The sequence below is a fragment of the Protopterus annectens genome, chromosome 6.part0 (genome assembly GCF_019279795.1).
Source record: "Protopterus annectens isolate FY-2018-M chromosome 6.part0, PAN1.0, whole genome shotgun sequence".
Classification (NCBI taxonomy): Eukaryota; Metazoa; Chordata; order Ceratodontiformes; family Protopteridae; genus Protopterus; species Protopterus annectens.
The window spans coordinates 110515490-110530521 of NC_056737.1; positions in this window are offsets into that span (position 1 = coordinate 110515490).

Sequence of the window (15032 nt, forward strand, 5' to 3'; positions counted from 1 at the left end):
GCCAGATATTTCTGTGCTGGGATGACATTATCACCAGGTATTTCTATACAGCAATGGCGTTATCACCAGGTATTTCTGTATGGGATGATGTTATCACCAGATATTTCTGTAATGGGATGACATTATCACCAGGTATTTCTATACAGCAATGACGTTATCACCAGGTATTTCTGTATGGGATGATGTTATTGCCAGATATTTCTGTGCTGGGATGACATTATCACCAGGTATTTCTATACAGCAATGACGTTATCACCAGGTATTTCTGTATGGGATGATGTTATCGCCAGATATTTCTGTGCTGGGATGACATTATCACCAGGTATTTCTATACAGCAATGACGTTATCACCAGGTATATCTGTATGGGATGATGTTATCACCAGGTATTTCTGTACTGGGATGACATTTTCACCAGGTATTTCTATACAGCGATGACGTTATCACCAGGTATTTCTGTACTGGTATGTCATTATCACCAGGTATTTGTGTTTGGGATGACATTATCACTATGTATTACTGTACTGGGATGACATTATCACCCGATATTTCTGTACCGAGATGACATTATCACCAGGTATTTCTGTATTTGGAGAGCTAGGAATTTGTAGCCTTGGGGGTCTCATATTGAGTGGTGAAGTCTATGCTAGTTCATTTTGGTCCTGAATAACATAACATAACTGATGTTCATCAGTAACCAATTGCGTAACTTTTAAAAGTCTTTTGGCAGGCCCTTATTTAATTCCAACCCAAAACTCCACCTTAGAACTCAAAAAACATATTTTTTCATTTTATCTTTGTTTTTGAGTTATTTTAATGCCTCAAAATCACTCCAAGTGCTTCTTTTACAATTTTAATGTGTTTCTCTTAAAATGGCAGATGATGGGGCCTGCCTTGGTAACGTGATCTTGTTTTCTTGCTTTCATTCCTTCTTCCCAGAATACATTTCAAGTTCTCTTTATATGACTCATGCTAGACATAAGGAAGTGGTGCTGTTTTCTCATGCCATTAAGATAGAATGGCAGGACTGTGAAGCACTGTCATCTAAACACACCTTCTGTAACAGAGCTGTTGCTATGCTTACCTGACTGAGCCTCGTTTATGTGTCTGTCAGAGCTTGTTCTATGCTATAAGTAGCTTTTAGCTACTTGCAGCAATAGAAAGTATATAAATAACAGGTTTTTGTAAGAGAAGTCCTTTGTAGTCTTAAAAGATTTGACAAACCCTCCTTGCTGTACATTTACAAGTGACAAGTAGTAGAACTTTAAACTATCTGCTACTTCCCAATGCCTTCAGTGGGAAGTTTTTCTCTCTCATGAATGATGCAGTTAAAACATGCTTTACTTCTTCTTCTTCTTCATCTTTCGGCTTTTTCCCAGTTAGGGGTTGCCACAGCGGATCATCTGTCCACTCATGATTGGCAGTGGAGTTTTACGGTGTTGGATTGCCAGACTGGCACCCAACCTTCCACCGAAGGCACACACAAGCATACACTCACACCTAGGGCCAATTTAGAGTGTTCAATCCACCATCTTTGTGATGTGGGAGGAAACCGGAGCACCTGGAGGAAACCCACGCAACCACAGGGACGACATGCAGACACCGCACAGGAGACACCCCAGCCGAGAATTGAACCAGAGAACAGTTCCATAATTATTTCTGTCATGTTCACCTTCCTTTTTTCTATTTCATATTTATTTGGTAACCAGGGAAGTGAACTGGTCCCAGAACACTTTTCAGGCACAACTTAGGCTACATTGGCAAAGTTAATAACAATTTTTAAATGCACTGAGCAATACAAAGAAAAAAAATACTGACATAAAGCTATTGACTAAGATTGTGCAACACATAGCCAATGTGCGACAGTGACCAAATAAATCATTGAGCAACATTTACTAGAATGTATGCATTAATGATGCTTAACTATACTATGTAGTTTATTATAAATAATGCATCGTATGCACAGGTATTGCACACACACACACACACACACACACACACACACACACACACACACACACACACACACACACACACACACACATACATATATATAGTGTGTGTGTATTTCCGTATATGTGTATGTGTATAAAGTACATGTGCACAAAAGCACATGAGTATGTGTGTAGACTGTGTGTGTGTGTATATATGTGTTTCTGTATATGTGTATGTGTATAAAGTGCATGTGTACAAAAGCTTGTGTGTGTGTTTGTATGCATTTAAACACTTCTGATCTCCTTTTCTTAGTGTTTTTAATGCAACAGCACTTAGTAAATGTATGTTAAAGTAAATTCAGCTGTATATTATGGTTGCACTTTAACAATGTAAGGACTGACTCAAAGCCAGTGGGAATCTTTTACAATGGATCTGCATGTACCAGATATGCATCCCCCACTGGAAGGATGTCACAAAAAAGCATAAAAGACCTTTTTATGAACAGTATCAGTGCACCTAGTTGATAGGGTTGCCACCTGACTCTCTTTCTGCAGTACTGGCATGTGTGTGTGTGTGTGTGGGGGGGCTTGAAAATGGTAAATACATTGATACTTTGCAAGAAAAAATATTTTCTGACTTTTCTCTAAATGTCACAGAAATCTTTGATACTACATTTACGTTATCTTAACATATAAACTATTACAAATAACATCTAAAGCATAGCATTTCAATACTGTGTTGCTGCTTATGTAAATTTGTCAGAAGAGCTGACAATTGGCTTTAAAGCCCTGACTGATCCATTTCCTTTGTTTTTCTATGAAAGGGGAGTGTGAAGTTCTCCTCCCCTATACAGAAAAAACAGTGGAAAACAGTTCCACAGCTTTCTGTCTTTTTGTATATCAGCTGCTGTGTTCATCACATTAGCAGGATTAATTGCCCATCTAAGATTGACAGCAGTACCTGATAGGGTAAACTACATATTCAACTGTGTCTATGATATGTCATGCAGGTGGAGACGAATTTCTCTGCAAAGTATGTGAGAAATTGAGTTTAAAAAAAAGTAGGTGGGTTTTCCCTTCCTTTGACTCCAATACAAGGAAATAAAAGTTTTAAACAGTACAGGCAGGTTGCTGGTACCTTCACAATGCTGGAACCATATTGTAGGGAGAAGAGGAACCTAATGATTGAGTTAAACTGTATGAGAGGGTGGGGTTTTCCTTTAAGCTGCAGTCTCCTCTCATGATGACCCTGTTATCAGTGATAATGAAAGGGAAAAACAAAGGGCTGAGAACTGAGATTTGGTGGGATATCAGTGCTGGTTAACCTAGACAGAGTTAGGTTAGAATTAGAGGCGACAAGAGAAATTTCTCTTAGGAAGGAAATCAGTGAGCCAGGAGCAAATGTCATCAGAAAATCCACAAAATTTCAGTTTATTCATAAGAATGTCATGATTAACATGTTCAAATGGGATTTTAAGATTTACAAATATGGCTCCAGTAAGACTGTCATTAGTTTGCTTGTGAAAAATGGAGGGTGTCATATGATGTAAACTGGATCTACACTTATGCTCTATCATAACAAATGTCACACTTAGTTAAGTATTATAGTGTCTGGCTATATATTAGTCTTCCTAGCAGTTTACCAGTTCTGTCAATGCTTGTTATGGGATGACACTTGTTAGCAGTCTTGTGGGTGGGGTTTATTGAATGTCAGTTTAAAATAATACTGTGGATAGTTAAAAGACGTCTGTAGTGGGTCAATGTTGGTGGCTTGGTTCAAAGTGTAAAATGTTTTTTGTTGTGGCCTGGAAAGGCTGCAAATATTATTTAGTATATCATTCAGTGTCTCAGCTAGGGATTCATTTTTACTTTTGGAGTATTTCTGGAATATTTTATTTCTTGTTGTGTGTTAGGATCCCTATTAGATGATAGATACTTAATTTGACTGAATCCCATTTGACTGAGACCATAAGACTGAAATACTGAAAAATCACTTGACTGAAACCCATAATACTGAAATCTTACAATGCTAAATTTCAACATACTGAATTGTAAATTGGACGATATAAAACCAGAAGAGGTGAGGGGCTATGCACCCCCCCCCAATGTCAGGGGCTGTGCCCCCCATACTCCCCTAACTATATATACTAACTCCAGGATCGCACTTACAGTGGGGAAAGGTATATGCCCTTTTCCTCACTGTAGTGTGATCCTAGAGTTAGTATACATAGTTATGGGGGTGTGGGGGGCATAGCCCCCCAGCTATTCTGGTTTTATATCGTCCACTTTACAATTGAGTATGTTGAAATTTAGCATTGTAAGATTTCAGTATTATGGGTTTCAGTCAACTGGTTTTTCAGTATTTTGAAATTTCAGTCTTATGGTCTCAGTCAAATGAGTTTCAGTCATATGAAGTTTCTATCATCTGATAGGGATCCACGTGTTATCATCTGACAGCACTGCTTTAATAGGCTGATGTCATTATTGTGTGGATCTGCATAATTTAATTTAGCTGTATTGGTATTTCTTCTGGCTGAGTTCCAGAAGGCCCTATATGTGTTTTGCTTTTCTTGATCAATTGGATTCTTTTATGATTATTCCATGCCTGCTAGTTCAGGGATAAGCCGTGGGACTTTTGTGGCTTGAAGTTTTCTAGTTTTCAGTGGCTAAAGTATGTCTTATATGGAGATTTTGGGTATAAAGGAGTATTAGCATTGCAGCCTCTGGGTTATCAGTGGAGTATAGTGGGGATTAGTCATTGTTATTAGGTTCAGAATGTAGGGACAGCAATGTGACAACTCAGAAACTTTTATAGAAGCTATACAATTTTAGGGGAGGTTTGGAGGTTTTAGTGACCATAAGAAAAATATTAGATTGGGGCCCTTCAGTGAGTTGTGAAGGATGTGCACAGAATGTAGATTTTTTTGTGAATATTAGTCAGTGTTATAGCAATGAATGAGTGTCTGTTGGTTTTGTGCACACACACACACACACACACACACACACACACACACACACACACACACACACACACACACACACACACGTATGTATTCTAAGGCCACTGAGTCACATGAACATTCCCAGCTTAGGTAATACCTATTTTCTCCAAGAGATCCATTTTGTGGATACCCATCAGTTATCTAGTTTATGTTTAAAAGATTGTGAGTTGTACTGCTGAGCATGTAGGGGAAGTTTATCCTAGAGGTTTGGCTAGCAATGGGTTATAAAGCTTCCCCTCTGCCAAGTTTTATTTATCTGCTGGTAAAGATTTATGTCCCTAGATGTAATATTGGTGAAGATATTAGATTTGTGGAGAAATGGAAGTTCCAGAGCATTGGGTTCTGTTATAATGGTCTAAACAAAGTAGAAATCTCCACTCAAAATCTCTAAGACACTGAATAAAGCGATAGAGCTTCCAGTCTCTTTTGGCAGCTTAGGGATGTTAATCTTGTGATAGTCTTTGTTTGGAACATTTGGGGGTCCTTCTAATTGCCTGATGTAGTTAATGAGATATATCCTAAAGGAGGCATTATTTGAAATAACTGGCCTGATCAGTGATGAGTTATTACCTCTTTAGACCTACAATGTTCCTTTGACAATAGTTTACTAAGGATAATTCATTCTAGGGGTTTAGGTGTCATAGGGTGACTTAACAAAAACTCCCAGTTTAGACTTTGTTAGCCAGAGATCTTGGCCCTCAGCAATAAAAGATGAGAAGTAAATACCAAAAAGAAGTCCCAGTGCAGAGTTCTGAGGGACATCACTGGCCACTTTAATACTTTCTGATGAGGCACCTGCATATCTCACTGTGTGGGCTCTGTCTTTCAGACAGTTTGCTATCCATGTTAGCACAAATAGGATGACATTTAAAGTTTTGGTATGATGTCATCACAGGAAATGGTACTGAAGAGCTTTGCCCAGTCAAGATATGCCATGTGCAATGCATGACCGCTTTCTGCAGCCTCTGTAACACTTTCAAAGAAGTTCACCAGATTAAATAGACAGGCTTCACAATTATGAGCAAATCACACCAATCACCCAGTCATAAATGTTATACACACACACACACACACACACACACACACACACACACACATAGTTCTGGGTGGGGGTTCCCCCACATCCTGAAAAAAAAAATACATGTATGTATATATATTATATATATAATTTTGTTTTTTCAATCTCTGCAGTTCACTTCAATGTTAGATAAATGTTTAAATCAGGTATGTTTCCCATAGTAGTTTTTATGTGACCATGTTTAAGTTAGAAAAATAGCAGTGCCTAGCATCAAACCATCATTTGGTCTCTCTCTAAGACCAAGAACGCTGCATCAGTGGGACCAGACAATATCCCAGGATGCCTTCTAAATAGCATGAAACGTGACCTATCAGGGCCTCTGGAATTACTATTTAACTGTAGCCTCCAAACAGGTTTCGCGCCTTATGAATGGAGAAAGGCAACAGTCATCCCTCTGCACGAAGGTGGGCTATCTACAGACCCTGGAAACTACAGACCCATAAGTCTCACTAGTCTTATATGTAAAGCCATGGAAAGAATTATCATGGAGATGATTAACAGAGATATAGTAAACCTCCAGACACTGGACCCAATCCAGTTTGGTTTCATCAAGGGCAGATCATGCCTACTCCGCCTGGTGGACTTCTTTGAGAAGGTCACCAAAGCAATGGATGAGGGCAAAATCCTTCACACTGCCTACCTTGACCTGGCCAAGGCATTTGACACAATACCCCACTTGGGCATTAATGACAGACTCAAGAGGTTAGGTACAAACCCATATATCACCCAGTGGATAGCCAACTGGCTCAAAGACCGGACCCAGGAAGTTAGAACTGGGGAGTCCACCTCTACAAAGAGGCCAGTCACAAGTGGAGTCCCTCAAGGATCAGTCCTTGGACATCTCCTTTTTAGCATTTACTTCTCAAAAGTTAAGGCCAATGTCAGTGGTCTCTGGCTGACAAAATGTATAGATGATTGCAAATTGGGAGCTATCATTGAATATCACACTGACACATATGTTCACCAGGAGGGCTGACACAGACAAACAACTGGTGTCAGAACCATGGACTAAAACTAAATGTCAGGAAATGCATAATTACAAATGCTCCCAACTGTCCCGAATTATTTGGTTTTTACCGAGTTTTGGGGTCCAAATGAAGGGGTGCCACGATTCCCGAGTGGCACCCCTTCATTTCCGATTTCTTTGCTTTTGTTTTTTTGATTCTTTTAATTTTCTCGCTGTTGGAGCTGATGTCATCACGTGCTGCGAGCAGGCGGTAAGTGCCTTGCCGAGAATTTGAAAGAAGAGCACTACCAGCCAGTCGGTTATAAGGGAAGAATGCTGGATTTAAATATGCTGCCATTTCGGACAGAAATGTGAGGGAAGAATGCTGGCTTTAAATCTGCTGCTGACTTTTGCTTTAGGTAAGGGTGTGTGTGCTGCCGCCAAGAGAAATGACTTAACTGCTTTGCTAGGGGAATGCTGGCTTTAAATCTGCTGCTGTTTCAGACAGAAATGTAAGGGAAGATAGCTGCCTTTAAATCTGCTGCCGCCGAGAGAAATGCTGGCTTTGCAAGGGACTTAACTGCTTTGCTAGGGAGAATGCCCTTTTCAAATCTGCTGCCGACTTTTGCTCTAGGTAAGGGTGTGTGCGCCACTGTAGGGAGATTGCAATGGACTTAACTTTGTTAGGGAGAATGCTGGCTTTAAATCTGCTACTGTTTCACTGCTTTGCAAGGGACGAATGCTTTAAATCTGCTGCCGTTTCACTGCTTTGCAAAGGACGAATGCTGTAAATCTGCTGCCGTTTCACTGCTTTGCAAGGGAAGAATGCTTTAAATATGCTGCCGTTTCACTGCTTTGCAAGGGAAGAATGCTTTAAATCTGCTTGTGTGTGTATGTGTGTGTGTCTGAATATGCCCCCAAATGTAATGCACCTGCTAGTTAGAGGTATTTAGGCTCAAACCCTGTACCTTTGGTACAGGGTAAAAAGAGCCTAAAGTCCCTAGCCACCACCATTTCTCAGCTTTGCTCAGATTTTTTTTTTTTGCTAAAAGGTTGAGAGCTATGGTGAGAACTGGATTCACTAAATGATAGCCATTATGTTTCAGTCTTCCTATTGTTTAAACTGCTGATTTAGGATAGTGGTATGTTGCACTGACTGTATTGTATAATATTCTGGGTTCAAGACTTGCCAGTAACATGCATGGTGGTAACACATTTTATTCTAGCAACTTCCCAAAATTCTACAAGCAATTTTAAAAATGTGTCCCTGATAAGTCCCTAGCCTCCAACACTTGTGAGCTTTGTCCAGGTCTTCTGTTCTAAGAGTTGAGAGCTATGGTAAGAAGTGAGAACTGAATTTGTACTCCCCCATTATTGACTTTGTTTGTCCAGGTTTTTTGTGCTAAGAGGTTGAGAGCTATGGTGAGAAGTGAGAACTGAATTCACTAACTGATAGCCATTAAGTTTCAGTCTTCCTATTATTAAACTGCGGATTTAGCATAGTGGTATGTTGCACTGACTGTAGTATATAGTGTCCTGGGTTCAAGATTTGCCAGTAACTTTCATGGGGGTAACACAACATTTTATTCTAGCAACTTTCCAAAATTATACAAGCAATGTTTAAAATGTGTCCCTGGGTTTTGACCTTTTGCCCCCCCCCCAAAAAAAAAAACTGAAATTGAAAATAAGTGCTAGAAGCTGTGCAAGATGCCTATGGCTTACACTACTGTCATTTTGTTTATAGTTTGGGCGTGGAAGTAGACTTTTATGATGGAAATGTTCTGAATTAGGCAGTTTTGTAATTATTGGTTCATGCGTTTTCTTTCATTGCCTACAGTACAGCCTACAGGAAAAATGTTCATTCATACAATAAATGTAAAATGTGCTCTAACAAGTGTGCTGTATTATTCAAGGAATATAACTTAATAAAAGTCAGGAAGGTGTATCAAAGAAAATAACACATGTATGGTTCTTGTTTTGTGTGCAAGGGGCCAATGATTTGAAAACAAAAAGGTAATCTTTATCCACCACTGGCCAGATGCATTTTCTTTGGATGTGGTGCAGGTTTCAATGCTGTTTCAATGAATGTGAGTTTCAAGGGCAGAGAAATTTTAATGTCAAGTCTATTTTTATTGTGAGACAGTATTGCTTTGTTTATCAGATGTCTGTTAGTGTTTGCACATTGATGTGCTGCAAAATGTAAAAATAAAATCCAAATACTCACTGTAGAAGTAAAGCAGTATGCACACATTAGTGTTTATGGTAAATGAGGCAAAATAGCCAGGTACTGGGACATTGGAATAGCTGCAGGGGGACTCTGGTGCCATATTTTGGTTGTCTGTTCTTCAGTTTGTGTTCGAAAGTTGGTATCCCGCAATTCCATTGGAGTGGGTGGGGTTACATAATTATGTATGCAAATTAGATGTTAATCAGCGCACAGATTTGCACCTATTTCTCATGGCCCTTGTCCAGATTTTTGATGTTTCCAGGTTGAGAGGTATGCATTCATCTGGAGCATTTCTCCCCGAGCATCTGATGAAAATTGGCTTCTTTCCAAATCAGACTTTCCTGGTAAGCAAATGTTAAATAAAAATAAAACAAAAAATAAATAATAGTATCCTTTGGGAAGTCATCCATCTCTGGTAAGTATCATATGGAAAACATACCCCTTAAAGTTGACCCAGTAGTCAGGGACTTAGGGATACACATAGATAAGATAGTAATCTGATGTTTGCCCATCATGTGTCTACAGTGGTGAGGAAATCATTCTATGTTGTGCAACTTATAAACAAAAGTATGGCATCTAAGTCCAAGGAAGTCATTGTTCCACTGTATTCGGTATTCATCAGACCTATCATTGAGTACAATGCACCCTTTAGTATGTACCTAACCAGGCATATCCAGCAATTGGAATGTTCACAGTAATTTCTCAATAAAAGAATACAGGTGTAAGTAATATGTCCTATGCAGACCACTTCAAGGCCCTATCCCTGTAGTCTATCTCCTACAGGCTTTTGACGGGAGATCTATGCATGACATATAGGGCATTGTCAGACCTCACTCTGATGGACCTCCTGCATATCCACAAAACAAACAGTAGCAGAATTACCCATTCTAAATACTTAAACCTTGATTGTGATATAAATAGGACCTGCTGGAGAGATAAGTATGTATCCCAGAGACCACCAAGTCTATGGAACAGGCTCCCCATCCATTTGAAGCAGAGTTCCTCACTAAGCCAATTCAACTGCAACTTGGACAATTGGATGGGAAACCAGAAATTCATCCCTGGTTTGGCACTTGTGTCTCTAATGGACAGAGGTAACCTGTGAATGGTTCATCTCCCAGGCCCATGCTTATACTTATCAATAGTACTAGAACTTGTCAGAGATTTGGGATAAATGGCTAGGCTTAAAAGGATCTTGTGATCGTTAGCTTAGTAAACACTTAAGAACCTATGAAACTATGAAATAATTTCTGGCTAATAAAGATCAGCCCTGTTGTAAGACTTGTTCTGTACCAATTTGGTATTAGAAAAATTCCATCAGATTCTCATAAAATTAATGATTCTACAATTTTTCCTACTCTATTTGGGGTCCTCAAATCATTAACATTTTTGTTTCTTCTATGAACAATAACCTGAGCTTATTTTTTTCCTAGGTTAGTTTTTTTGCCTACATGCATGACAACTATCATTTCCCTGCCTGTGCCCTTTTCTCCTCCCATTATGGGGGTGTCCCCAATAAGAGGGTTGAGAGCTGCATAGATGGGTCATCATTGAGGCAGCCCTTGCAGGCATCATGACAGTGAGGATGTTTGTGGTTAGGCCCTAATCTTTTCCCTGCTTGCTGACGTGAGCACCCACATTACAGCAGGGCATGGGTGCCAGAACCATAGAGCCAAGGGGAGTTAGATCCCACCCACACTTTTACAGTTGCAAGACCTGTTGGGAAAAATTAATGAACTGGAGTTTTCACGCTAATGTGGATTAGCACCCAGACGTTAAACTAACTAAGCTAGCTGTTATTGTTCTCTTATTGCTCTGTGTTACAGGAGTTATGCTGCCGCTGTTCCGTTGGTGCTGCCAGAGGCAGAGTCATGCCAGTAAGGAGAGTTTAGTTCTTTTATTTGCAGGAGTTATGGTGTGTGTGTGTGTGTGTGTGTGTGTGTGTGTGTGTGTGTGTGTGTGTGTGTGTGTGTGTGTGTGTGTGTGTGTGTGTGTGTGTGTGTGTGTGTGTGTGTGTGTGTGTGTGTGTGTGTGTGTGTGTGTGTGTGTGTGTGTGTGTAAAATGCCCCAGTGGTTAGTGTTAGGTATACCTGGTGGTTATTGTTACTCAGGCTCAAACAAGAGCCTGACTTCTCTAAACACACCACCATTTGTGATTCAGGGATTTGAGTCCATAGCTCAAAACTGTTTAGATGTTCACAGAATATTTGGCTCATACATTTGGTCTGTTCCTCTTAAAATTTGTGTTTTTCTGGCAAATCAGTGAGAACTGAATTCACTAAATAATGATAGCCCTTTAAGTTTCAGTCTTCCTATCTTTCAGGAAACACATGGTAACACAAAACACTTTATTTTAGCAACTTTCTAAGATTATACAAGCAATATTTAAAATGTGTCCCTGGTTTTCCCCAAATAACTTTTGGCTTTTTCCAGATTTCTTGTGCTGCGAAGTTGAGAGATTTAGTTGAGTGTCAAGTGGATTTTACAAGGAGCTGAGAGCTTCAGGGAAGAGAAGTTTAGTGCTACTAATACTAAGTTGGGTGCATTGTTAGTAGTACAACAGGTAGTGTTCTTGCTTTTGATGGAGAAGATTGTGGGTTCTTCTCTCATACTATGCAGATAGATTGCTGATACTGAACTGTGTTGTACTTTAAAGGGAGTAGATACTGCAGTCCTGTGAATGTTCTCGTTTGGAGGAGTTACCTGGTAACTATGAAACTGTTATCAGTTTGCCATCCATTCCTGTCAAAGGAAAAACAACTTCAAAAAAGATCAACACATGGCAGGTTCAAGTTAAGGCACTTTAATCTTGCAGCAAGGAGACAAAAATGTGCTAATACAGAGTTTGTCTAACTAGAATCAGGAAGTGAAGCCATTCTTATACATTTCTTACAATATATTGCCTACTAACTGAAGTAATAAATCACAAGTTCTTTCAATATTATTTCATAGCAACTGTTTGCCCATGATTTTCTGCTGGCATATCAAGTTTACAAAAAAACTTCCTAAGAAAAACAACGTGGCCTTGATGACCACCAGTCAGATACAACTTCTCACTATGCAATGTTACCATTCAAGGTACTATGCCTAATTCGAGCACAAAGCAGGTACAGATTGTAGTTCATTTCTTCAAGCAGTCTTTGTTCAACTGTATCTATCTTTTCTGCAGCTGTGCATGTTCTCATAACATGAACAGAGCTGATTGTTCAAGTTCAATAACATTATAGAGAACAGTATTGTTCTATTCATTATTTTCCTGACCTAGCAGATAATCACCTGCTTCTCAGTAAATTTCCAAAAGGCATAAACATGAATTTTGCTGTGCTAGCAAATACTAGGTCAGAGAGCATCTTGCAATTTCAAAAAGCATATTGCAGTTTGAAAAGCATCTTGTAGTTTCATACAAAACTAAGCTGTACATAAAATAGAATGAAATGTGTTAACCCTTTTAGCTTCTAATAAGCACTAAACATATACATTAATACATATTTTTCTAACATTTCCCCCCTGTTAAGACTTTTTATTCAATATTCAAAAGCATAAACAGTTTGCTTCTTCTCCTAACCTCTTTCTGTTCGGAATTTGCAGTTAAGAGAGTCATTCAGTTTAAACTTATGAAAGTGCAGATGACTACAAACTGGGCGCCATAATCGACTCTCCAGCCAACACAAGCATCCTCCAAAAGGGCCTCATAGAAACAGACAACTGGTGCCAGAGCCATGGCCTCAAGCTAAATGCCAAAAAGTGTATAGTCATCCCCTTTGGCAAAAACAAAGTGCCCACAAATTACCACATAGGTGGTAATCCATTAAGTACAGAAGAAGTAATTAGGGACCTGGGGACCCAAGTTGATAGCAATCTCTCATTTGACAACCACATGGCCAAAGTGGTTAGAAAAACATTTTATATAGCCCACCTAATCATGAAGAGATTCACATCTAGATTAGGGGAGGTCATCGTGCCTCTTTACTCATCCCTTATCAGGCCCATAATCGAGTACAATGCCCCTTTTGGGATGTACCTTACCAAACACCTGCAGCAACTGGAAAGACCCCAAAAGTACCTCACCAAGAGGATCAAAGGGCTCAAACAGATGCCATATGCTGCCCGGTTAAAGAAACTCCAGCTCTACTCAGTGGCATACCGCCTGCTCAGAGGCGACCTGTGCCTGACGTATAAAGCCATGTCCAACCCAGAATTAAGGGACATGCTGCACCTCAAAAAATCCAAATCCCATTGAGCTACACGCTCGAGATACTTGAACCTCAGCACTGAAATAGATAGGACATGCTGGAGGGACAGATTCATAACCCAGAGGCTCCCTTCACTCTGGAATAAAATCCCAGTCCAGGTTAGGCAGAGTCCTTCATTGACTCTCTTCAAGAGGAATCTTGATGAGTGGATGGGAGATCGTAGGTTTACCCCGGGTATCACTTCTGTGTCACTGTTAGACAGAGGCACAGTATACTAACCTTGAAAAAGGGCATAGCAAAATTAATTTAAAATGGGTGGTGAAAGCCAAACATACTCTGGCTAGGCTTATAAATGCCCTAGGGCAAATAGCCTAGTATGAACCTATGAACCTATGAACCTATATTTCATTTTTCAACAGTTCTTCAATTTCAGTACTTTGATACAAAGTCTCAGAAACTGACATGTCTATAAAATCTTTAATTAATCTTTTCATGCAGGGAATACCACAACAAACACACACTCCTAAGAGAAGTAATCCCACACAAATGGCAATCAGGATGTTCATTAGTATGCTACCCCACCCCCCAAACAAATTCTGGAAAAAATCCGTCAGTGGGTTTGGGCCTGGTTTAGTCATGGCCGACACTTGCTGAATCACCTCAAGATGGTCGTTTATCTCATGCTGGTTGTCAGGAATATATGGACAGCACTCTTATTTTAATAAAGTGCACGTACCACCTTTTGCCGCTAGGGTGAAGTTGAGAGCCATGCGGTTTTGAAACACCACAGTTCTCATAGCATTCAGTTCATCAGTTATTAATTCGAGAGCAGAAAAGGTTGCATTCCTCATTACTTCGAGACGTTTGGACAGTTTTCTCAGCTCCCAAATTGATTTCACTGCGCCATATGCAGGGGCTATACCTGCCCACGATATAATAGTGTCACTCAAGTCCATGTGTGTCAGTTTATCTTTGTTTTTCATGGAGTTATGGTTTCTCCAGCCTGCTTCAATTCATCCCATTGGATTCTCACGTCTCTTGATTGGATTTCCAGGTTTCTTGGTGACCTCTCTGACATTTCGAATTCTTCCCTGAGGCAAAACTGCAGTGTGTTGTATGGTCGGAACCAGGTAACCCAAAAAACAACTGCTGGACCAATTCGCAGGTAACCATTTGTATGCCTTTTTCCTACACACAAAATAACAATTCTCTACTTTAGTATTAATATATACTTGCCCTGCATGAAACATTTTCTTATCAGTGATAGATAGTTGTTTAAAAAGAACAGGATTATGTTGTACTTCATCAACAGTTTTGTGCATTGATTCAAAATATGAGTCATAGTTTGTATCACAAATAAAACCTGCATTATTAGCTTTGGTATAACACTTGTAAGGAACAGTCACATTACAATTGCTCCAACCCACCTGAACAGTATCATTTTTGTAAAAACATACAATTCCCTTTTGTGTAATAGGCAGGTACAATGCTATTTTGTCTTGTGATTTCACAGTTGTAGTATCAAAAATCAAATTTTCCCAGGTCTCATTGACCCCTAGGGGGGCAGCAATCATTAACAATCCCCCGTATGCTGTTGGTATAGCTGTGCAAATCCAGCAATTCAAAACATTAAAAGTTTCAGCATACACATAT